General features: G+C 45.4%; 1 pseudogene; it reads right to left on the bottom strand.

Annotated features, from left to right (window-relative positions):
• LOC106573090 (collagen alpha-1(XIV) chain-like) overlaps nucleotides 1-25107 on the bottom strand; it is a 263151-nt pseudogene that overhangs the window by 49566 nt on the left and 188478 nt on the right.

Here is a 25107-nt window from a genome sequence, read left to right as displayed (position 1 = left end):
AGATCTTACCAGTCACTCTGGTCCTCTCTACCACCAGCCAGATCTTACCAGTCACTCTGGTCCTCTCTACCACCAGGCAGACCTTACCAGTCACTCTGGTCCTCTCTACCACCAGGCAGATCTTACCAGTCACTCTGGTCCTCTCTACCACCAGGCAGATCTTACCAGTCACTCTGGTCCTCTCTACCACCAGCCAGACCCTACCAGTCACTCTGGTCCTCTCTACCACCAGCCAGACCTTACCAGTCACTCTGGTCCTCTCTATCACCAGCCAGACCTTACCAGTCACTCTGGTCCTCTCTACCACCACCAGACCTTACCAGTCACTCTGGTCCTCTCTACCACCAGCCAGATCTTACCAGTCACTCTGGTCCTCTCTACCACCAGCCAGATCTTACCAGTCACTCTGGTCCTCTCTAACCAGACCTTACCAGTCACTCTGGTCCTCTCTACACCAGCCAGACCTTACCAGTCACTCTGGTCCTCTCTACCACCACCAGACCTTACCAGTCACTCTGGTCCTCTCTACCACCAGCCAGACCTTACCAGTCACTCTGGTCCTCTCTACCACCAGCCAGATCTTACCAGTCACTCTGGTCCTCTCTACCACCAGCCAGATCTTACCAGTCACTCTGGTCCTCTCTAACCAGCCAGACCTTACCAGTCACTCTGGTCCTCTCTACCAGACCTTACCAGTCATTCTGGTCCTCTCTAACCAGACCTTACCAGTCACTCTGGTCCTCTCTAAAGCCAGATCTTACCAGTCACTCTGGTCCTCTCTAAAGCCAGATCTTACCAGTCACTCTGGTCCTCTCTACACCAGACCTTACCAGTCACTCTGGTCCTCTCTACCACCAGACCTTACCAGTCACTCTGGTCCTCGCTACCACCAGCCAGATCTTACCAGTCACTCTGGTCCTCTCTACCAGATCCTACCAGTCACTCTGGTCCTCTCTAAACCAGACCTTACCAGTCACTCTGGTCCTCTCTACCAGACCTTACCAGTCACTCTGGTCCTCTCTACCACCAGCCAGATCTTACCAGTCACTCTGGTCCTCTCTACCACCAGCCAGACCCCACCAGTCACTCTGGTCCTCTCTACCACCAGCCAGACCCTACCAGTCACTCTGGTCCTCTCTACCACCAGGCAGATCTTACCAGTCACTCTGGTCCTCTCTACAGCCAGACCTTACCAGTCACTCTGGTCCTCTCTACCACCAGCCAGACCTTACCAGTCACTCTGGTCCTCTCTACCACAGCAGATCTTACCAGTCACTCTGGTCCTCTCTACCAGATCTTACCAGTCACTCTGGTCCTCTCTACCCACCAGACCTTACCAGTCACTCTGGTCCTCTCTACCAGATCTTACCAGTCACTCTGGTCCTCTCTACCAGATCTTACCAGTCACTCTGGTCCTCTCTACCAGACCTTACCAGTCACTCTGGTCCTCTCTACCAGATCTTACCAGTCACTCTGGTCCTCTCTACCAGACCTTACCAGTCACTCTGGTCCTCTCTACCAGACCTTACCAGTCACTCTGGTCCTCTCTACCAAGCCAGATCTTACCAGTCACTCTGGTCCTCTCTACCAGACCTTACCAGTCACTCTGGTCCTCTCTACCAGACCTTACCAGTCACTCTGGTCCTCTCTACCACCAGCCAGATCTTACCAGTCACTCTGGTCCTCTCTACCAGACCCTACCAGTCACTCTGGTCCTCTCTACCAGACCTTACCAGTCACTCTGGTCCTCTCTACCAGACCTTACCAGTCACTCTGGTCCTCTCTACCAGACCTTACCAGTCCATCTGGTCCTCTCTACCAGAAATCCAGGATAAATCAACCCCTAGAGACTAAGAATGGTGGTTAAGGGTTGCTAAGCAATGAATCAGTTAGATACATTGCCCCCCTGCTCTACCATCACCACTCAGACACACATACTTTGCTATTCATTGAAATGGCTACCCATGCATTTTTCACTGTCAGGTTGTAAATGAGAGGAGAGGGGAGAGCTCATGACAAGGGTTATATTGTATTTACTGTATACTGTGGCTGGTGATGGTGAGAGATAGAGAGAGGCAAAGACCTCTTTAATGGATGTTCCGGAGGTGTGATGGTGAGAGATAGAGAGAGGCAAAGACCTCTTTAATAGATGTTCTGGGGTTGTGATGGTGAGAGACAGAGAGGCAAAGACCTCTTTAATGGATGTTCCGGAGGTGTGATGGTGAGAGACAGAGAGAGGAAAAGACCTCTTTAATGGATGTTCCGGAGGTGTGATGGTGAGAGACAGAGAGGCAAAGACCTCTAATGGATGTTCCGCAGGTGTGATGGTGAGAGACAGAGAGGCAAAGACCTCTAATGGATGTTCCGCAGGTGTGATGGTGAGAGACAGAGAGGCAAAGACCTCTTTAATGGATGTTCCGGAGGTGTGATGGTGAGAGACAGAGAGGCAAAGACCTCTAATGGATGTTCCGCAGGTGTGATGGTGAGAGACAGAGAGGCAAAGACCTCTTTAATGGATGTTCCGGGGGTGTGATGGTGAGAGACAGAGAGGCAAAGAGCTCTTTAATAGATGTTCTGGGGTTGTGATGGTGAGAGACAGAGAGGCAAAGACCTCTTTAATGGATGTTCCGGAGGTGTGATGGTGAGAGACAGAGAGAGGAAAAGACCTCTTTAATGGATGTTCCGGAGGTGTGATGGTGAGAGACAGAGAGAGGCAAAGAGCTCTGTAATGGATATTCCGCAGGTGTGATGGTGAGAGACAAAGAGAGGCAAAGAGCTCTGTAATGGATGTTCCGAAGGTGTGATGGTGAGAGACAGAGAGGCAAAGAGCTCTGTAATGGATGTTCCGGAGGTGCGATGGTGAGAGACAGAGAGGCAAAGACCTCTTTAATGGATGTTCCGGAGGTGTGATGGTGAGAGCCAGAGAGGCAAAGAGCTCTATATTGGATGTTCCGCAGGTGTGATGGTAAGAGACAGAGAGGCAAAGACCTCTTTAATGGATGTTCCGAAGGTATGATGGTGAGAGACAGAGAGGCAAAGAGCTCTGTAATGGATGTTCCGAAGGTATGATGGTGAGAGACAGAGAGGCAAAGACCTCTGTAATGGATTTTCCGGGGGTGCGATGGTGAGAAACAGAGAGAGGCAAAGAGCTCTGTAATGGATATTCCGCAGGTGTGATGGTGAGAGACAAAGAGAGGCAAAGAGCTCTGTAATGGATGTTCCGAAGGTGTGATGGTGAGAGACAGAGAGGCAAAGAGCTCTGTAATGGATGTTCCGGAGGTGCGATGGTGTGCGTCCCAAATGGAACCCTTTGACCTTTGCAGGAATAGAGTGCCATTTTGGATGCAGCCATATATTCTTTGTGGCTGGTGTAGATTACAGCAGGTCCTTGAAGGTACCTTCTAGAAGAAACGCCTCTACTGTATACTCTTAGGGGTTCTGACAAAATGCAGAAAGTCATGACTCTTCCACCACAAAGGGACAAGAACAGGACGTAGAAAGTCCTGATTCAAAGTAAATACCATCTAGACAGGGGACTCCTCCAATATCATTAGAGTATGAGCCCCGCTGCTGCCTGAAACCCACTTCCTCATATCACCAAGGCTGTGTCCCAAATAGCACTCTGTAGACAGACTTCTATAGAAGGTCATTATGTTCTCTGATCTGTCCTCTAAGTAGACCAGGCTCAGTAATTAATAATGGTAGTTCATCATGGTTTTCTCATGTGACTGATTCTGGTAGCAGCAGGGGAAGCCCTGTGTACCAGGGTGTCTCATGTGACTGATTCCATTAGTCTGGTAGCAGCAGGGGAAGCCCTATGTACCAGGGTGTCTCATGTGACTGATTCTGGCAGCAGCAGGGGAAGCCCTGTGTACCAGGGTGTCTCATGTGACTGATTCCATTAGTCTGGTAGCAGCAGGGGAAGCCCTATGTGCCAGGGTGTCTCATGTGACTGATTCCATTAGTCTGGTAGCAGCAGGGGAAGCCCTGTGTACCAGGGTGTATAATGTGACTGATTCCATTAGTCTGGTAGCAGCAGGGGAAGCCCTATGTGCCAGGTTGTCTCATGTGACTGATTCCATTAGTCTGGTAGCAGCAGGGGAAGCCCTATGTACCAAGGTGTCTCATGTGAATGATTCCATTAGTCTGGTAGCAGCAGGGGAAGCCCTGTGTACCAGGGTGTATCATGTGACTGATTCCATTAGTCTGGTAGCAGCAGGGGAAGCCCTGTGTACCAGGGTGTATAATGTGACTGATTCCATTAGTCTGGTAGCAGCAGGGGAAGCCCTATGTGCCAGGTTGTCTCATGTGACTGATTCCATTAGTCTGGTAGCAGCAGGGGAAGCCCTATGTACCAAGGTGTCTCATGTGAATGATTCCATTAGTCTGGTAGCAGCAGGGGAAGCCCTGTGTACCAGGGTGTATCATGTGACTGATTCCATTAGTCTGGTAGCAGCAGGGGAAGCCCTGTGTACCAGGGTGTCTCATGTGACTGATTCTGGTAGCAGCAGGGGAAGCCCTATGTGCCAGGGTGTATCATGTGACTGATTCCATTAGTCTGGTAGCAGCAGGGGAAGCCCTATGTGCCAGGGTGTCTCATGTGACTGATTCCATTAGTCTGGTAGCAGCAGGGGAAGCCCTGTGTACCAGGGTGTCTCATGTGACTGATTCCATTAGTCTGGTAGCAGCAGGGGAAGCCCTATGTACCAGGGTGTCTCATGTGACTGATTCCATTAGTCTGGTAGCAGCAGGGGAAGCCCTATGTACCAGGGTGTCTCATGTGACTGATTCTGGTAGCAGCAGGGGAAGCCCTGTGTACCAGGGTGTCTCATGTGACTGATTCCATTAGTCTGGTAGCAGCAGGGGAAGCCCTATGTACCAGGGTGTCTCATGTGACTGATTCTGGTAGCAGCAGGGGAAGCCCTGTGTACCAGGTTGTCTCATGTGAATGATTCCATTAGTCTGGTAGCAGCAGGGGAAGCCCTATGTACCAGGTTGTCTCATGTGACTGATTCCATTAGTCTGGTAGCAGCAGGGGAAGCCCTATGTACCAGGTTGTCTCATGTGACTGATTCCATTAGTCTGGTAGCAGCAGGGGAAGCCCTGTGTACCAGGGTGTCTCATGTGACTGATAGTCTGGTAGCAGCAGGGGAAGCCCTGTGTGCCAGGGTGTCTCATGTGACTGATTCCATTAGTCTGGTAGCAGCAGGGGAAGCCCTGTGTACCAGGGTGTCTCATGTGACTGATTCCATTAGTCTGGTAGCAGCAGGGGAAGCCCTATGTGCCAGGGTGTATCATGTGAATGATTCCATTAGTCTGGTAGCAGCAGGGGAAGCCCTGTGTACCAGGGTGTATCATGTGACTGATTCCATTAGTCTGGTAGCAGCAGGGGAAGCCCTGTGTACCAGGGTGTCTCATGTGACTGATTCCATTAGTCTGGTAGCAGCAGGGGAAGCCCTATGTGCCAGGGTGTATCATGTGACTGATTCCATTAGTCTGGTAGCAGCAGGGGAAGCCCTGTGTACCAGGTTGTCTCATGTGAATGATTCCATTAGTCTGGTAGCAGCAGGGGAAGCCCTATGTACCAGGTTGTCTCATGTGACTGATTCCATTAGTCTGGTAGCAGCAGGGGAAGCCCTATGTACCAGGTTGTCTCATGTGACTGATTCCATTAGTCTGGTAGCAGCAGGGGAAGCCCTATGTACCAGGGTGTCTCATGTGACTGATTCTGGTAGCAGCAGGGGAAGCCCTATGTACCAGGGTGTCTCATGTGACTGATTCCATTAGTCTGGTAGCAGCAGGGGAAGCCCTATGTACCAGGGTGTCTCATGTGACTGATTCTGGTAGCAGCAGGGGAAGCCCTATGTACCAGGGTGTCTCATGTGACTGATTCTGGTAGCAGCAGGGGAAGCCCTATGTACCAGGGTGTCTCATGTGACTGATTCTGGTAGCAGCAGGGGAAGCCCTATGTACCAGGGTGTCTCATGTGACTGATTCTGGTAGCAGCAGGGGAAGCCCTATGTACCAGGGTGTCTCATGTGACTGATTCTGGTAGCAGCAGGGGAAGCCCTATGTACCAGGGTGTCTCATGTGACTGATTCCATTAGTCTGGTAGCAGCAGGGGAAGCCCTGTGTGCCAGGGTGTCTCATGTGACTGATTCCATTAGTCTGGTAGCAGCAGGGGAAGCCCTGTGTACCAGGGTGTATCATGTGACTGATTCCATTAGTCTGGTAGCAGCAGGGGAAGCCCTATGTGCCAGGTTGTCTCATGTGACTGATTCCATTAGTCTGGTAGCAGCAGGGGAAGCCCTATGTACCAGGGTGTCTCATGTGAATGTTTCCATTAGTCTGGTAGCAGCAGGGGAAGCCCAATGTACCAGGGTGTATCATGTGACTGATTCCATTAGTCTGGTAGCAGCAGGGGAAGCCCTATGTGCCAGGGTGTCTCATGTGACTGATTCCATTAGTCTGGTAGCAGCAGGGGAAGCCCTATGTGCCAGGTTGTCTCATGTGACTGATTCCATTAGTCTGGTAGCAGCAGGGGAAGCCCTATGTACCAAGGTGTCTCATGTGACTGATTCCATTAGTCTGGTAGCAGCAGGGGAAGCCCTATGTGCCAGGGTGGGGTGTAAGAGACACCTGGGCTGCGTACCAAATATCACCCTGTTCCCTATATAGAGCACTACTTTTGTACTGTGTAGGGAATAGGGTCCTATTTGGGACGCAGCCCTCACCTCGTAATGCGACGCCTCACGACGCCAAGACAGGAACATTCTCCCAGCTGCTGCTTATCTCTCCCTCACCTCCCTCACACACATCTATTACACAAACAAGCGCACACACACACAAGCACGCACGTGCACACACACACACACACACACACACACACACACACACACACTGTAATTACAGTGGAAGGTTGATCTATGACTAGAATAGGTTTTCCAGTCAGTGGAAGGTTGATCTATGACTAGAATAGGTTTTCCAGACAGTGGAAGGTTGATCTATGACTAGAATAGGTTTTCCAGACAGTGGAAGGTTGATCTATGACTAGAATAGGTTTTCCAGACAGTGGAAGGTTGATCTATGACTAGAATAGGTTTTCCAGACAGTGGAAGGTTGATCTATGACTAGAATAGGTTTTCCAGACAGGGGAAGTTTGATCTATGACTAGAATAGGTTTTCCAGACAGTGGAAGGTTGATCTATGACTAGAATAGGTTTTCCAGACAGTGGAAGCACAGTGTCACATCACAGTGCCTCTGTGGAGGTAATAAACACTAGTCACATCACAGTGTCTCTGTGGGAGTCAGGAGAGGAAAACAAAATGGAGCTGAGGAATATGTGTCTTTACTCACCTGAGGTCCTGGTAAACCAATATCTCCTTTTTCTCCCTTTTCACCATCACCACCCTGAAACAGAAATGGACATGAGAAAGAAAAAAAAAACTCTGAATCATTCATTCCTTTGTCATTTTGTAATTTCATACAAAGCCAGTGGGTAGATGGAAGGGTTTGCAAATGATTGACTGTACATTAGTCATATGCGGCACACTGTCATGGAGCACAGTTTAACTAGAGGCAAACGTGTTCATATACAGGCTATATACTGTATCATATCTTATGTTCATATACAGGCTATATACTGTATCATATCTTATGTTCATATACAGGCTATATACTGTATCATATCTTATGTTCATATACAGGCTATATACTGTATCATATCTTATGTTCATATACAGGCTATATGCTGTATCATATCTTATGTTCATATACAGGCTATATACTGTATCATATCTTATGTTCATATACAGGCTATATACTGTATCATATCTTATGTTCATATACAGGCTATATACTGTATCATATCTTATGTTCATATACAGGCTATATACTGTACCATATCTTATGTTCATATACAGGCTATATACTGTATCATATCTTATGTTCATATACAGGCTATATACTGTATCATATCTTATGTTCATATACAGGCTATATACTGTATCATATCTTATGTTCATATACAGGCTATATACTGTATCATATCTTATGTTCATATACAGGCTATATACTGTATCATATCTTATGTTCATATACAGGCTATATACTGTATCATATCTTATGTTCATATACAGGCTATATACTGTACGATATCTTATGTTCATATACAGGCTATATACTGTATCATATCTTATGTTCATATACAGGCTATATACTGTATCATATCTTATGTTCATATACAGGCTATATACTGTACCATATCTTATGTTCATATACAGGCTATATACTGTATCATATCTTATGTTCATATATACTCTGAGTGTACTGTGTGTATATATATGAACATAAGATATGATATATACTGTATCTTACCGGTGGTCCCTGGATGGAATGTCCACTAGACCCCACAGGACCAGGGTTATAGGTCATATATCATATCTTACCGGTGGTCCCTGGATGGAATGTCCACTAGGCCCCACAGGACCAGGGTTATAGGTCATATATCATATCTTACTGGTGGTCCCTGGATGGAATGTCCACTAGGCCCCACAGGACCAGGGTTATAGGTCATATATCATATCTTACCGGTGGTCCCTGGATGGAATGTCCACTAGGCCCTTGAGGACCAGGGTTATAGGTCATATATCATATCTTACCGGTGGTCCCTGGATGGAATGTCCACTAGACCCCACAGGACCAGGGTTATAGGTCATATATCATATCTTACCGGTGGTCCCTGGATGGAATGTCCACTAGGCCCCACAGGACCAGGGTTATAGGTCATATATCATATCTTACCGGTGGTCCCTGGATGGAATGTCCACTAGGCCCCACAGGACCAGGGTTATAGGTCATATATCATATCTTACCGGTGGTCCCTGGATGGAATGTCCACTAGGCCCTTGAGGACCAGGGGGGCCCTGTGGTCCAGGAGGACCTTTATCACCAACTAGTCCTTGAGGCCCCTGGAGAAGACAGACCATTTATTTAAATCACACAATGTTAACCAATGACTCATCACTGTTTCCTACTGATTTATAAACTATATTTCAACTGATAAACTGATCAATAGTCTATAAACTACTTTAAAAACCTTTAGAACACATTTGTGAAATGTACCACATCGGCCACTATGCTTGTTGTAAATGATATTGCAAATGCCTTAGATGATAGAAAGCACTGTGCTGCGTTGTTTGTAGATTTGTCAAAAGCTTTTGACACTGTAGACCATGCTATCCTTTTGAGTAAGCTGTCATCTATAGGAGTGGGCACTGATGCCTGCCGATGGTTTGCCGATGGTTTTATGACTATCTTAAAGATACGGGGTCAAGTCTGACTCCTTACAGTTACTTAAAGGGGTGCCTCAGGGTTCAATAATTGGCCCACTATTGTTCTCACTTTATATAAACAACATTGGTGATGATGTCAAATATTGTAAATTCCATTTATATGCAGATGACACAGTGATGTACTCTATTGCTCCAACAGCGGACCAAGCTTTAATGCAGTTGGAGTCTGATTTTAGGATACTACAGGGGTCTCTTTTACAGCTTAAACTTGTTTTAAACGCTAAGAAAACAAATGTCATGTTTTTTTCTAGGTCTAAACTCTCAGTTAGAAACACTTTTGTAATCACTAGCTTGGATGGTACTCAAATCAAACAGGTCTCTGCATATAAATATTTAGGGGTATGGCTAGATGATAAGCTTTCTTTTAAAAAACATGTTACTGAATTGGGAAAAAAGCTCAAATTCAAGATAGGGTTCCTTTACAGAAACAGGGCTTGTCTGTCCTTTGTAAATAGAAAACAAATTGTGCAGGCTACTTTTATGTCCGTTTTAGATTATGGTGATATTATCTATATGCATCGGCAAACACATTAAAACCACTGGATGCTATTTACCATTGTGCACTCAGGTTTATCACAGGTGATAGTTACAAAACTCATCACTGTATCCTATATCAACATGTGGGTTGGGACTCTCTATCTGTGAGGCGAGAGCAACATGCTCTCTTGTTTATTTATAAAGCACTTCTTTTAAAACTACCTCCATATATATCATCATTAATTTCCACTAGATATACAAATTTTAAAACCAGATCACAGATGTGGATTACATTAGAGACTCCTGCGGTCTCCACAGAGTTGGGTAGGACTGCCTTTAGTTCCTTTGCACCTTATTTATGGAACAAACTGCAGATCCAACTTAAGTTAGACACTCTGGTGTCCCTTGCCCATTTTAAAAATGTTATGGAGGATCAATATGATGTTGTCTGTGATTGTTTCTGTTGAATTGTGTCTTTGTTTTGTATGTTTGAAATGTTCTTGTCTGTATGCCTAGAACTGTACATGTCAACATGTTTACACAGGGCACAGCCGTAACAGAGATCCAGGTCTCAGTCTGTTTTCCCTGTTAAAATAAAGATTAAAAAATAATAATAATAAAAAAAAAAAAATAAAAAAAAATGTGAAGTGTTACAACAACACAGTTGATTAACCGCCCGCCCTGTTTACATAAAATTGAATTGAACTAAAAGTTTGTTAGGTCTTCTCTCTGGTGATAAATATGTTCTGTGTTTTCAACGTCCAAGTTTGGACATCAGGTTTTAGAGCTACTGTCTGACAGCCTTCCTTCTAAAACACAATGCCGTTGCCTTGGGTCTCTCGCTCCACACATAAATGTGATATTCATCAAGATAAGACAAAGTACAACGGGTAGCCCACATAACCGTTCTTCGAGGACACTCATTAGAATGGAGTTTACATTCTGTGGGACTGTGCTCTAGGAAATTGATTTAGTCTGTGTCCCAAATGGCACCATAGGGCTTTGGTCAAAAGTAGTGCACTATATAGGGAATAGGATGCAAATTAGGACGTATTTTAGCCATTACCCAACAGTAAATTTGAATTTAGATTACAGCCATCCTGGGTTGGGTTTGTTTGGCACCATAATGCAATCTGTTCCTAGCATGGCCTCGCCGTTCACATCTGTTGTAACTTTGTTAGCGAACTGCGAGCGTGAAACTGGGTTGTAGCAGAAGGACTGGAGAGGCCGAAAGCCTGCAGCCTTAGAGGTTGATAAAGCAGTCGTACAGACGGAGAGAGGGGACTGCCCCATATACCAAACCTGTGTTCAAACACTATTTGAAATCTTTAAAATACTTTGAGAGTTTGATTTAGTGTCAGGTGGGCGGTGTTTGAATGCCTGGTGGGCTGGGTCAGAATGCCAGATGGGCTGGGTTTGAATGCCAGGTGGGCGAGGTCAGAATGCCAGATAGGCGGGGTCTGAATGCCTGGTGGGCTGGGTCAGAATGCCAGATGGGCTGGGTTTGAATGCCAGGTGGGTGGGGTCAGAATGCCAGATAGGCGGGGTCTGAATGCCAGGTGGGCGTGGTTTGAATGCCAGGTGGGTGGAGTTTGAATGGCAGGTGGGCGGGGTCTGAATGCCAGGTGGGCGTGGTCTGAATGCCAGGTGGGCGTGGTTTGAATGCCAGATGGGCTGGGTTTGAATGCCAGGTGGGCGGGGTCAGAATGCCAGATATGCGGGGTCTGAATGCCAGGTGGGCGTGGTTTGAATGCCAGGTGGACGTGGTTTAAATGCCAGGTGAGCGTGGTTTGAATGCCAGGTGGGCTGAGTTTGAATGCCAGGTGGGCGGGGTCAGAATGCCAGATAGGCGGGGTCTGAATGCCAGGTGGGCGTAGTTTGAATGCCAGATGGGCTGGGTTTGAATGCCAGGTGGGCGGGGTCAGAATGCCAGATAGGCGGGGTCTGAATGCCAGGTGGACGTGGTTTGAATGCCAGATGGGCGTGGTTTGAATGCCAGATGGGCTGGGTTTGAATGCCAGGTGGGCGGGGTCAGAATGACAGATAGGCGGGGTCTGAATGCCAGGTGACGTGGTCTGAATGCCAGGTGGGCGTGGTTTGAATGCCAGATGGGCTGGGTTTGAATGCCAGGTGGGCGTGGTTTGAATGCCAGATGGGCTGGGTTTGAATGCCAGGTGGGCGTGGTTTGAATGCCAGATGGGCTTGGTTTGAATGACAGATGGGCGGGGTCATAATGACAGATAGGCGGGGTCTGAATGCCAGGTGGGTGAGGTTTGCATGCCAGGTGGGCTGGGTTTGAATGCCAGGTGGGTGGGGTTTGCAATGCAGGGGGGCGTGGTTTGCGCTTTTGGGACTTTTGTAATTAGTTCCATTGCAACAGGCGAGTTCAAACCGAGCACAGCTGTAGTATTTGAACCCAGGTCTGAGTCAGACACAGAGAGAACTGGAATAACAAAGTTTCAGCCTACTCCTAAAACTACAGTCCAAATAAGCTGCAATATGATCCTGTTTAACTATAACCTACACAAGCCTCTCTTGGCTTCAACATGAAGACTGCTGGCATAAAGCCAGAACGACACGGCGAGGTTCACTTAGTGTGTGAAAACAGTGACATCCTCCAAATATAACAGAATTGCACATTACGTTGCATATTTATGTATCTCCACATCTCAGCCATTGTTTCAGGCTATTTATTGGAAGAAATTCCATCGTATTCTTTATGTTCCAAGTTCTAGGTGGCCCCTCGCGTACTGTAGCCAGAGTATGTGTTACTGTGGAAGCACTGAGCTGCTACAAAATATTAAGCTCACCCCCCATATTGACTCTAATGCTTCCCACAGTTATTGTTGGCTGGATGGCCTTTGGGTGGTGGACCATTCTTGATACACACGGGAAACTGTTGAGCGTGAAAAACCCAGCAGTGTTGAAGTTCTTGACACAAACCGGTGCGCCTGACACCTACTATCATACCCTGTTCAAAGGCACTTATATATTTTGTCTTGCCCATTCACCATCTGAATGGCACACATACACAATCCATATTTCAATTGTCACAAGGCTTAAAAATCTGAATTTAACAAGTGACATCAATAAGGGTTCATAGCTTTCACCTGGTCAGTCTATGTAATGGTCTGTACACTGAGCTGTATTGTGATGGAGTCCCTCCAGTATGTGTTACTGTGGAAACACTGAGCTGTATTGTGATGGAGTCCCTCCAGTATGTGTTACTGTGGAAACACTGAGCTGTATTGGGATGGAGTCCCTCCAGTATGTGTTACTGTGGAAACACTGAGCTGTATTGGGATGGAGTCCCTCCAGTATGTGTTACTGTGGAAACACTGAGCTGTATTGGGATGGAGTCCCTCCAGTATGTGTTACTGTGGAAACACTGGGCTGTATTGGGATGGAGTCCCTCCAGTATGTGTTACTGTGGAAACACTGAGCTGTATTGGGATGGAGTCCCTCCAGTATGTGTTACTGTGGAAACACTGGGCTGTATTGTGATGGAGTCCCTCCAGTATGTGTTACTGTGGAAACACTGAGCTGTATTGTGATGGAGTCCCTCCAGTATGTGTTACTGTGGAAACACTGAGCTGTATTGGGATGGAGTCCCTCCAGTATGTGTTACTGTGGAAACACTGGGCTGTATTGGGATGGAGTCCCTCTGTCTATGTCCCAAATGGTACCCTATTCCCTATGTAGTGCCCTTCTTTTCACCAGAGGCCTGCCATTTGGGATGCAGCCTGTGTAAGCACTGAGCAGCATAGTGTGATGGAGGATGAATAGTATACTTTACCACATTGCCTGGCTCCCCTCGAACTCCCCTGGCCCCTCTGATACCAGCACCTCCCTGGAAGAATGGAAGGGAGAAAGGAGACCATAAACACCATGATAACCATACTGTACATCTGACTGGGAATCAGACCGTAAACACCATGATAACCATACTGTACATCTGACTGGGAATCAGACCATAAACACCATGATAACCATACTGTACATCTGACTGGGAATCAGACCGTAAACACCATGATAACCATACTGTACATCTGACTGGGAATCAGACCATAAACACCATGATAACCATACTGTACATCTGACTGGGAATCAGACCATAAACACCATGATAACCATACTGTACATCTGACTGGGAATCAGACCATAAACACCATGATAACCATACTGTACATCTGACTGGGAATCAGACCATAAACACCATGATAACCATACTGTACATCTGACTGGGAATCAGACCATAAACACCATGATAACCATACTGTACATCTGACTGGGAATCAGACCATAAACACCATGATAACCATACTGTACATCTGACTGGGAATCAGACCATAAACACCATGATAACCATACTGTACATCTGACTGGGAATCAGACCATAAACACCATGATAACCATACTGTACATCTGACTGGGAATCAGACCATAAACACCATGATAACCATACTGTACATCTGACTGGGAATCAGACCATAAACACCATGATAACCATACTGTACATCTGACTGGGAATCAGACCATAAACACCATGATAACCATACTGTACATCTGACTGGGAATCAGACCATAAACACCATGATAACCATACTGTACATCTGACTGGGAATCAGACCATAAACACCATGATAACCATACTGTACATCTGACTGGGAATCAGACCATAAACACCATGATAACCATACTGTACATCTGACTGGGAATCAGACCATAAACACCACGATAACCATACTGTACATCTGACTGGGAATCAGACCATAAACACCATGATAACCATACTGTACATCTGACTGGGAATCAGACCATAAACACCATGATAACCATACTGTACATCTGACTGGGAATCAGACCATAAACACCACGATAACCATACTGTACATCTGACTGGGAATCAGACCATAAACACCATGATAACCATACTGTACATCTGACTGGGAATCAGACCGTAAACACCATGATAACCATACTGTACATCTGACTGGGAATCAGACCATAAACACCATGATAACCATACTGTACATCTGACTGGGAATCAGACCGTAAACACCATGATAACCATACTGTACATCTGACTGGGAATCAGACCATAAACACCATGATAACCATACTGTACATCTGACTGGGAATCAGACCATAAACACCATGATAACCATACTGTACATCTGACTGGGAATCAGACCATAAACACCATGATAACCATACTGTACATCTGACTGGGAATCAGACCATAAACACCATGATAACCATACTGTACATCTGACTGGGAATCAGACCATAAACACCATGATAACCATACTGTACATCTGACTGGGAATCAGACCATAAACACCATGATAACCATACTGTACATCTGACTGGGAATCAGACCATAAACACCATGATAACCATACTGTACATCTGACTGGGAATCAGACCATAAACACCATGATAACCATACTGTACATCTGACTGGGAATCAGACCATAAACACCATGATAACCATACTGTACATCTGACTGGGAATCAGACCATAAACACCATGATAACCATACTGTACATCTGACTGGGAATCAGACCATAAACACCATGATAACCATACTGTACATCTGACTGGGAATCAGACCATAAACACCATGATAACCATACTGTACATCTGACTGGGAATCAGACCATAAACACCATGATAACCATACTGTACATCTGACTGGGAATCAGACCATAAACACCATGATAACCATACTGTACATCTGACTGGGAATCAGACCATAAACACCATGATAACCATACTGTACATCTGACTGGGAATCAGACCGTAAACACCATGATAACCATACTGTACATCTGACTGGGAATCAGACCGTAAACACCATGATAACCATACTGTACATCTGACTGGGAATCAGACCATAAACACCATGATAACCATACTGTACATCTGACTGGGAATCAGACCATAAACACCATGATAACCATACTGTACATCTGACTGGGAATCAGACCATAAACACCATGATAACCATACTGTACATCTGACTGGGAATCAGACCATAAACACCATGATAACCATACTGTACATCTGACTGGGAATCAGACCATAAACACCATGATAACCATACTGTACATCTGACTGGGAATCAGACCATAAACACCATGATAACCATACTGTACATCTGACTGGGAATCAGACCATAAACACCATGATAACCATACTGTACATCTGACTGGGAATCAGACCATAAACACCATGATAACCATACTGTACATCTGACTGGGAATCAGACCATAAACACCATGATAACCATACTGTACATCTGACTGGGAATCAGACCATAAACACCATGATAACCATACTGTACATCTGACTGGGAATCAGACCATAAACACCATGATAACCATACTGTACATCTGACTGGGAATCAGACCATAAACACCATGATAACCATACTGTACATCTGACTGGGAATCAGACCATAAACACCATGATAACCATACTGTACATCTGACTGGGAATCAGACCATAAACACCATGATAACCATACTGTACATCTGACTGGGAATCAGACCATAAACACCATGATAACCAAACCCTCCCTTGTCCCTCCCTGTCCCTCCTGACTCTGCTCTAACTGACGAAGGCATCTGGAGGTAATTGTCCCATCTGGCTTCAAAGGCTTCCTTCCTCTTCCTGTGTTTGCCTTAATGGCACCCCTGCAGGGACATGGAGCCAGGTACTAATAGTTCCTATGGCTGGAGGCTGTGATAGCAGAGGCAGAGGCAGGACAAGATCAAATGTGATGAACGTCCTGCACACGCTCAGTCGGTTATAATAATATCAGTGATTGAAGACACACTAAAGAATAATAGAATTAAAGTGCAGGAACAGTTTTACTACAGGGTCAACACCTTCATCAAGGAGCATTGTGTCTTGACAAAGCCCCACTTTAACTCCAGTCCTGCTTTAATGTTATAACAAGGGTTTAGTAGGTCAACAGTGATCAGAGCCAACGACCACAGAAACATAAGGAGGATGGCTTATAGAGGAACCTCAGATGAAATCCTCCTCCCTTGTGGTTTTAAACTCTGCCTATAGGCTCCACCTGGACCATATGGAGGTGGAAACTGTGTAGACAGCAGAGAGAGGACTAATCTGCTTTGATAAATTTATATCCATATAATGACTTTCTCAAACATGTGTGTGTGTTGATACAGTGTTGGCCCCGTAGTGGCCCTGGGACGTGTTTTATTTTCCCCTTGGCAGCGAGCTGAGTACACAACATCACCTGACCTGACGCCTTATAAATGAGCTCATTTATCTGCAGTGTCGTCATATCAGGTTCTACCCTCTGTGCTGCGTGGAGTGAGCTGAATCATTCTACATACTACTCTCTCTCCTTTCTCTCACTCCGTTTCTCTCTCTCTAACTCGGTTTATCCTTCTCTCTCTCTCTCCTTTCTCTCACTCCGTTTCTCTCTCCCTATCCTCTCTCTCTAACTCGGTTTATCCCTCTCTCTCTCTCTCTCTCTCTCTCTCTCTCTTTCTCTCTCTCTCTCTTTCTCTCTCTCTCTTGGTTTCACTCTATCCTCTCTCTCTAACTCGGTTTATCCCTCTCTCTCTCTCTCTCTCTCTCTCTTTCTCTTGGTTTCTCTCTCTCTATCCTCTCTCTCTAACTCGGTTTATCCCTCTCTCTCTCTCTCTCTCTCTCTCTCTCTCTCTCTCTTTCTCTTGGTTTCTCTCTCTCTATCCTCTCTCTCTCTCTCTCTCTCTCTCTCTCTCTCTCTCTCTCTCTGTTTCTCTCTCTCTATCCTCTCTCTCTAACTCGGTTTATCCCTCTCTCTCTCTCTCTCTCTCTCTCTCTCTCTCTCTCTCTCTCTCTCTTTCTCTTGGTTTCTCTCTCTCTATCCTCTCTCTCTAACGCTCTCTCTCTCTCTCTTTCTCTCTCTCTCGGTTTCTCTCTCTCTCTCGGTTTCTGTCTCTCTCTTGGTTTCTCTCTCTCTCTATCCCTCTCTCTCTCCCTCTCTCTCCCGCCCCTCAGCAGAATGTATGAAGACTCTCACTCTGTTGGGGTCCTTCCCCTAACAATGTCCACCTGTGGTGGAGACACGTCCACAGTACTAAGTGACATTGACCCTCCCCAGACCGGGAATGTTTCACCAAAATGACTTTTGGTGGGCGGCAGGTATCTGGTTTGGAATGTCTGGTTTGGATTTCCTTCTGTCGGCCCCTGGAGTCTCTTTTCCTGCCTGCTTGACAGCTCTCTGGAGAAATGATGTCTCTGAGTGTTGTTTTCTGTCTAGGATTATTTTGTATGGTGTTAAAAGGTGTGTTAAAAGGGCACCCTATTCCCTGAGACAGTAAATAAAGGCAGTAGTAGGACTTTACGGGAGGTCCTGTGGGTCCGGGAGGTCCTTTACTGTCCTGAGAACAGCTACAGGCATGGGGCATGGCAGGACAGTCCTCCTCCAGCCTCTGTAGAACAACAGAAAACAACAGACAAACAGAGGCAATTCAAAAACCCACACATGAACGTACAGCAACTCAATTCAATTTCCTATTTGTGATTCATGACAGAACAAAACATTGTGAATTAAAGTAAACAAAACTATTGGCACAGAATGGGTGGCTAACTGGTTCAAATGGGAGATACTTATGTAAATGCTTAGCTTGGTGAGAATTGGAGATATTATGTAAATGTTCAAGAAAGAAACAGTTTTGCATTTCTCCTGGTGAGATTAAATGTCTTGGTTGGACATTTTTCAATTTCCAGGTTCCTCTATCAGTTAGTTCCTTCTGTCCAGTGCTCCAGTGTTACGTGTGTGGCTGGAGTGCTGTGAGGCCTCAGGTTGCTATCTCCCCTGTTCCATCGGTCTGTCAACAGGAGAAAAATAACCTTTCTTCTCTCTTCTTCTCTCCTGGCCTCGCAGCAGCACCATACATCACATCTATCTCCTGGGCCCGGCTAGCTAGAAACACAGTTATCATTAAAAATAATTGTCCTATCCTTTTCCAATAATAAAACGTGCTTTGAAAGAGCCGGGAAGGCCGGTAGTAAATACAGGCTAGCGGTCTGTGAGGAGTGAGGTGGACAGGACTGTATCTCCTAGGATGGGGTATTGGGAGTGTTTTGTAGAGTTGTTACTAACAAAGTGTCATTAGGATGTCTTGACAGAGAGAGAGAGAGAGATAGAGAAAGAGAGACAGAGAGAGACGGACAGAGAGAGAGAGACAGAGAGATTTGTGACCTGTTCCCACAAGGAAAGGTCAACCAGTGAAGAACAAACACCATTCTAAATACCTTTTGTACTTGAAACATTTGTACATCGTTACAACACTGTATATACAGTTGAAGTCGGAAGTTTACATACACCTTAGCCAAATATATTTAAACTCAGTTTTTCACAATTCCTGACATTCAATCTCAGTAAAAATTCCCTGTCTTAGGTCAGTTAGATCACCACTTTATTTTAAGAATGTGAAATGTCAGAATAATAATAGAGAGAATTATTTCAGCTTTTATTTATTTCATCACATTCCCAGTGGGTCAGAAGTTTACATATACTCAATAAATATTTGGTAGCATTGCCTTTAAATTGTTTAACTTGGGTCAAACATTTCGGGTAGCCTTCCACAAGCTTCCCACAATAAGTTGGGTGAATATTGGCCCATTCCTCCTGACAGAGCTGGTGTAACTGAGTCAGGTTTGTAGGCCTCCTTGCTCGCACACGCTTTTCCAGTTCTGCCCACACATTTTCTATAGGATTGAGGTTAGGGCTTTGTGATGGCCACTCCAATACCTTGACTTTGTTGTCCTTGAGCCATTTTGCCACAACTTTGGAAGTATGCTTGGGGTCATTGTCCATTTGGAAGACCCATTTGTGACCAAGCTTTAACTTCCTGACTGATGTCTTGAGATGTTGCTTCAATATATCCACATAATTTTCCATCCTCATGATGCTATCTATTTTGTGAAGTGCACCAGTCCCTCCCGCAGCAAAGCACCCCCACAACATGATGCTGCCACCCCCGTGCTTCACGGTTGGGATGGTGTTCTTCGGATTGCAAGCCTCCCCTTTTTCCTCCAAACATAACGACGGTCATTATGACCAAACAGTTCTATTTTTGTTTCATCAGACCAGAGGACATTTCTCCAAAAAGTACGATCTTTGTCCCCATGTGCAGTTGCAAACCGTAGTCTGTTTTTTTATGGCGGTTTTGGAGCAGTGGCTTCTTCCTTGATGAGCGGCCTTTCAGGTTATATTGATATAGGACTCGTTTTACTGTGGATATAGATACTTTTGTACCTGTTTCCTCCAGCATCTTTACAAGATCTTTTGCTGTTGTTCTGGGATTGATTTGCACTTTTCGCACCAAAGTACGTTCATCTCCAGGAGACAGAATGCGTCTCCTTCCTGAGCGGTATGATGGCTGTGTGGTCCCATGGTGTTTATACTTGCGTACTATTGTTTGTATAGATGAACGTGGTACCTTCAGCCATTTGGAAATTGCTCCCAAGGATGAACCAGACTTGTGGAGGTCTACAATTGTTTTTCTGAGGTCTTGTCTGATTTCTTTTGATTTTCCCATGATGTCAAGCAAAGAGGCACTGAGTTTGAAGGTAGGCCTTGAAATACATCCACAGGTACACCTCCAATTGACTCAAATGATGTCAATTAGCCTATCAGAAGCTTCTAAAGCCATGACATCATTTTCTGGAATTTTCCAAGCTGTTTAAAGGCACAGTCAACTTAGTTTATGTAAACTTCTGACCCACTGGAATTGTGATAGAGTGAATTATAAGTGACATAATCTGTCTGTAAACAATTGTTGAAAAATGACTTGTGTCATGCACAAAGTAGATGTCCTAAATGACTTGCCAAAACTATAGTTTGTTAACAAGAAATTTGTGGAGTGGTTGAAAACTAGTTTTAATGACTCCAACCTAAGTGTATGTAAACTTCCAACTTCAACTGTATATATAATATGACATTTGTAATGTCTTTATTCTTTTGGAACTTCTGTGAGTGTAATGTTTATTGTTCATTTTTATTGTTTATTTCACTTATGTATAATGTCTACTTCATTTGCTTTCGCAATGTTAACATATGTTTCCCATGCCAATAAAGCCCCTTGTATTGAACTGGAGAGAGAGAGCGAGAGAGAGAGAGAGAGAGAGAGAGAGAGAGAGAGAGAGAGAGAGAGAGAGAGAGAGAGAGAGAGAGAGAGAGAGAGAGAGAGAGAGAGAGATATAGAGATATATAGAGATATATAGAGATATAGACATATGAGTAAGCCGAACGTGTTTAATTAAAATACATTTTGTTCATCTAACACGTCTAGCTAGGTCAGTCCTGGACATGTCTCATGTTACTGTCTGGTCTAGCTAGGTCAGTCCTGGACATGTCTCATGTTACTGTCTGGTCTAGCTAGGTCAGTCCTGGTCATGTCTCTCATGTTACTGCCTGGTCTAGCTAGGTCAGTCCTGGTCATGTCTCTCATGTTACTGTCTGGTATAGCTAGGTCAGTCCTGGTCATGTCTCTCATGTTACTGTCTGGTCTAGCTAGGTCAGTCCTGGACATGTCTCATGATACTGTCTGGTCTAGTTAGGTCAGTGTTGGACATGTCTCATGTTACTGTCTGGTCTAGCTAGGTCAGTCCTGGTCATGTCTCTCATGTTACTGTCTGGTCTAGCTAGGTCAGTCCTGGTCATGTCTCTCATGTTACTGTCTGGTCTAGCTAGGTCAGTCCTGGTCATGTCTCTCATGTTACTGTCTGGTCTAGCTAGGTCAGTCCTGGTCATGTCTCTCATGTTACTGTCTGGTCTAGCTAGGTCAGTCCTGGTCATGTCTCTCATGTTACTGTCTGGTCTAGCTAGGTCAGTCCTGGTCATGTCTCTCATGTTACTGTCTGGTCTAGCTAGGTCAGTCCTGGTCATGTCTCTCATGTTACTGTCTGGTCTAGCTAGGTCAGTCCTGGACATGTCTCTCATGTTACTGTCTGGTCTAGCTAGGTCAGTCCTGGTCATGTCTCTCATGTTACTGTCTGGTCTAGCTAGGTCAGTCCTGGTCATGTCTCTCATGTTACTGCCTGGTCTAGCTAGGTCAGTCCTGGTCATGTCTCTCATGTTACTGCCTGGTCTAGCTAGGTCAGTCCTGGTCATGTCTCTCATGTTACTGTCTGGTCTAGCTAGGTCAGTCCTGGTCATGTCTCTCATGTTACTGTCTGGTCTAGCTAGGTCAGTCCTGGTCATGTCTCTCATGTTACTGTCTGGTCTAGCTAGGTCAGTCCTGGTCATGTCTCTCATGTTACTGTCTGGTCTAGCTAGGTCAGTCCTGGTCATGTCTCTCATGTTACTGTCTGGTCTAGCTAGGTCAGTCCTGGTCATGTCTCTCATGTTACTGTCTGGTCTAGCTAGGTCAGTCCTGGTCATGTCTCTCATGTTACTGTCTGGTCTAGCTAGGTCAGTCCTGGTCATGTCTCTCATGTTACTGTCTGGTATAGCTAGGTCAGTCCTGGTCATGTCTCTCATGTTACTGTCTGGTCTAGCTAGGTCAGTCCTGGACATGTCTCATGTTACTGCCTGGTCTAGCTAGGTCAGTCCTGGTCATGTCTCTCATGTTACTGTCTGGTCTAGCTAGGTCAGTCCTGGTCATGTCTCTCATGTTACTGTCTGGTATAGCTAGGTCAGTCCTGGTCATGTCTCCCATGTTACTGTCTGGTCTAGCTAGGTCAGTCCTGGTCATGTCTCTCATGTTACTGTCTGGTATAGCTAGGTCAGTCCTGGTCATGTCTCTCATGTTACTGTCTGGTCTAGCTAGGTCAGTCCTGGACATGTCTCATGTTACTGTCTGGTCTAGCTAGGTCAGTCCTGGACATGTCTCTCATGTTACTGCCTGGTTTAGCTAGGTCAGTCCTGGTCATGTCTCTCATGTTACTGCCTGGTCTAGCTAGGTCAGACCTGGACATGTCTCTCATGTTACTGCCTGGTCTAGCTAGGTCAGTCCTGGTCATGTCTCTCATGTTACTGCCTGGTCTAGCTAGGTCAGTCCTGGTCATGTCTCTCATGATACTGTCTGGTCTAGCTAGGTCAGTGTTGGACATGTCTCATGATACTGTCTGGTCTAGTTGGTGGGTTGGATGGATGGTTAGATGGTAGTCTCTCTCAGTTATTCATCTTCTTGGAGTGGAATATAGTTGGCGGGTTGGATGAATGGTTAGATGGTAGTCTTTCTCAGTTATTCATCTTCTTGGAGTGGAATATAGTTGGTGGGTTGGATGGATGGTTAGATGGTAGTCTCTCTCAGTTATTCATCTTCTTGGAGTGGATGAGAGTTGGTGGGTTGGATGGATGGTTAGATGGTAGTCTGTCTCAGTTATTCATCTTCTTGGAGTGGATGAGAGTTGGTGGGTTGGATGGATGGTTAGATGGTAGTCTCTCTCAGTTATTCATCTTCTTGGAGTGGAATATAGTTGGTGGGTTGGATGGATGGTTAGATGGTAGTCTTTCTCAGTTATTCATCTTCTTGGAGTGGATGAGAGTTGGCGGGTTGGATGGATGGTTAGATGGTAGTCTCTCTCAGTTATTCATCTTCTTGGAGTGGATGAGAGTTGGCGGGTTGGATGGATGGTTAGATGGTAGTCTCTCTCAGTTATTCATCTTCTTGGAGTGGAATATAGTTGGCGGGTTGGATGAATGGTTAGATGGTAGTCTCTCTCAGTTATTCATCTTCTTGGAGTGGATGAGAGTTGGTGGGTTGGATGGATGGTTAGATGGTAGTCTCTCTCAGTTATTCATCATCTTGGAGTGGATGAGAGTTGGTGGGTTGGATGGATGGTTAGATGGTAGTCTCTCTCAGTTATTCATCTTCTTGGAGTGGATGAGAGTTGGCGGGTTGGATGGATGGTTAGATGGTAGTCTCTCTCAGTTATTCATCTTCTTGGAGTGGATGAGAGTTGGCGGGTTGGATGGATGGTTAGATGGTAGTCTCTCTCAGTTATTCATCTTCTTGGAGTGGATGAGAGTTGGCGGGTTGGATGGATGGTTTCTTTCTCAACAGACTTTCATACAGCGTCAGACTTCGAGCATGGCTCGCGAGACTAGTTGTTTGGTGTAACGGTTGTCTGGTTGATTAGTTGGTTGGTTGTTTAAATGGTTGGTTGGTCTGTTGGTTGTTGGTCTGTTGGTCGTTTAAATGGTTGGTCATTTAAATGGTTGGTCGTTTAAATGGTTGGTCATTTAAATGGTTGGTTGGTCTGTTGGTTGTTGGTCTGATGGTTGTTGGTCTGTTGGTTGTTGGTCTGCTGGTTATTGGTCTGTTGGTTGTTGGTCTGTTGGTTGTTGGTCTGTTGGTTGTTGGTCTGTTGGTTGTTGGTCTGTTGGTTATTGGTCTGCTGGTTATTGGTCTGTTGGTTGTTGGTCTGCTGGTTATTTGTCTGTTGGTCTGTTGGTTATTGGTCTGCTGGTTATTGGTCTGTTGGTTATTGGTCTGTTGGTTGTTGGTCTGTTGGTTATTGGTCTGTTGGTTGTTGGTCTGTTGGTTGTTGGTCTGTTGGTTGTTGGTTATTGGTTGTTGGTCTGTTGGTTATTGGTCTGTTGGTTATTGGTCTGTTGGTTGTTGGTCTGTTGGTTGTTGGTCTGTTGGTTATTGGTCTGTTGCTCTGTTGGTTATTGGTCTGTTGTTCTGTTGGTCTACTGGTTATTGGTCTGTTGGTTATTGGTCTGTTGGTTGTTGATCTGTTGGTTGTTGGTCTGTTGGTTGTTGGTCTGTTGGTCTGTTGGTCTGTTGGTTGTTGGTCTGTTGGTTATTGGTCTGTTGGTCTGTTGATTATTGGTCTGTTGGTCTGTTGATCTGTTGGTTATTGGTCTGTTGTTCTGTTGGTTATTGGTCTGTTGGTCTGTTGATATTGGTCTGTTGGTCTGTTGATCTGTTGGTTATTGGTCTGTTGGTCTGTTGGTTATTGGTCTGTTGGTCTGTTGGTTATTGGTCTGTTGGTTATTGGTCTGTTGGTTATTGGTCTGTTGGTTGTTGGTCTGTTGGTTATTGGTCTGTTGGTTATTGGTTGTTGGTCTGTTGGTCTGTTGGTCTGCTGGTCTGTTGGTTATTGGTCTGTTGGTCTGTTGGTCTGTTGGTCTGTTGGTTATTGGTCTGTTGGTTATTGGTTGTTGGTCTGTTGGTTATTGGTCTGTTGGTTATTGGTCTGTTGGTTGTTGGTCTGTTGGTTATTGGTCTGTTGGTTATTGGTTGTTGGTCTGTTGGTCTGTTGGTCTGTTGGTTATTGGTCTGTTG

Source organism: Salmo salar, chromosome ssa02 (assembly GCF_905237065.1).
Source record: "Salmo salar chromosome ssa02, Ssal_v3.1, whole genome shotgun sequence".
Lineage (NCBI taxonomy): Eukaryota > Metazoa > Chordata > Actinopteri > Salmoniformes > Salmonidae > Salmo > Salmo salar.
This window is presented reverse-complemented; position numbering and strand designations above follow the sequence as displayed.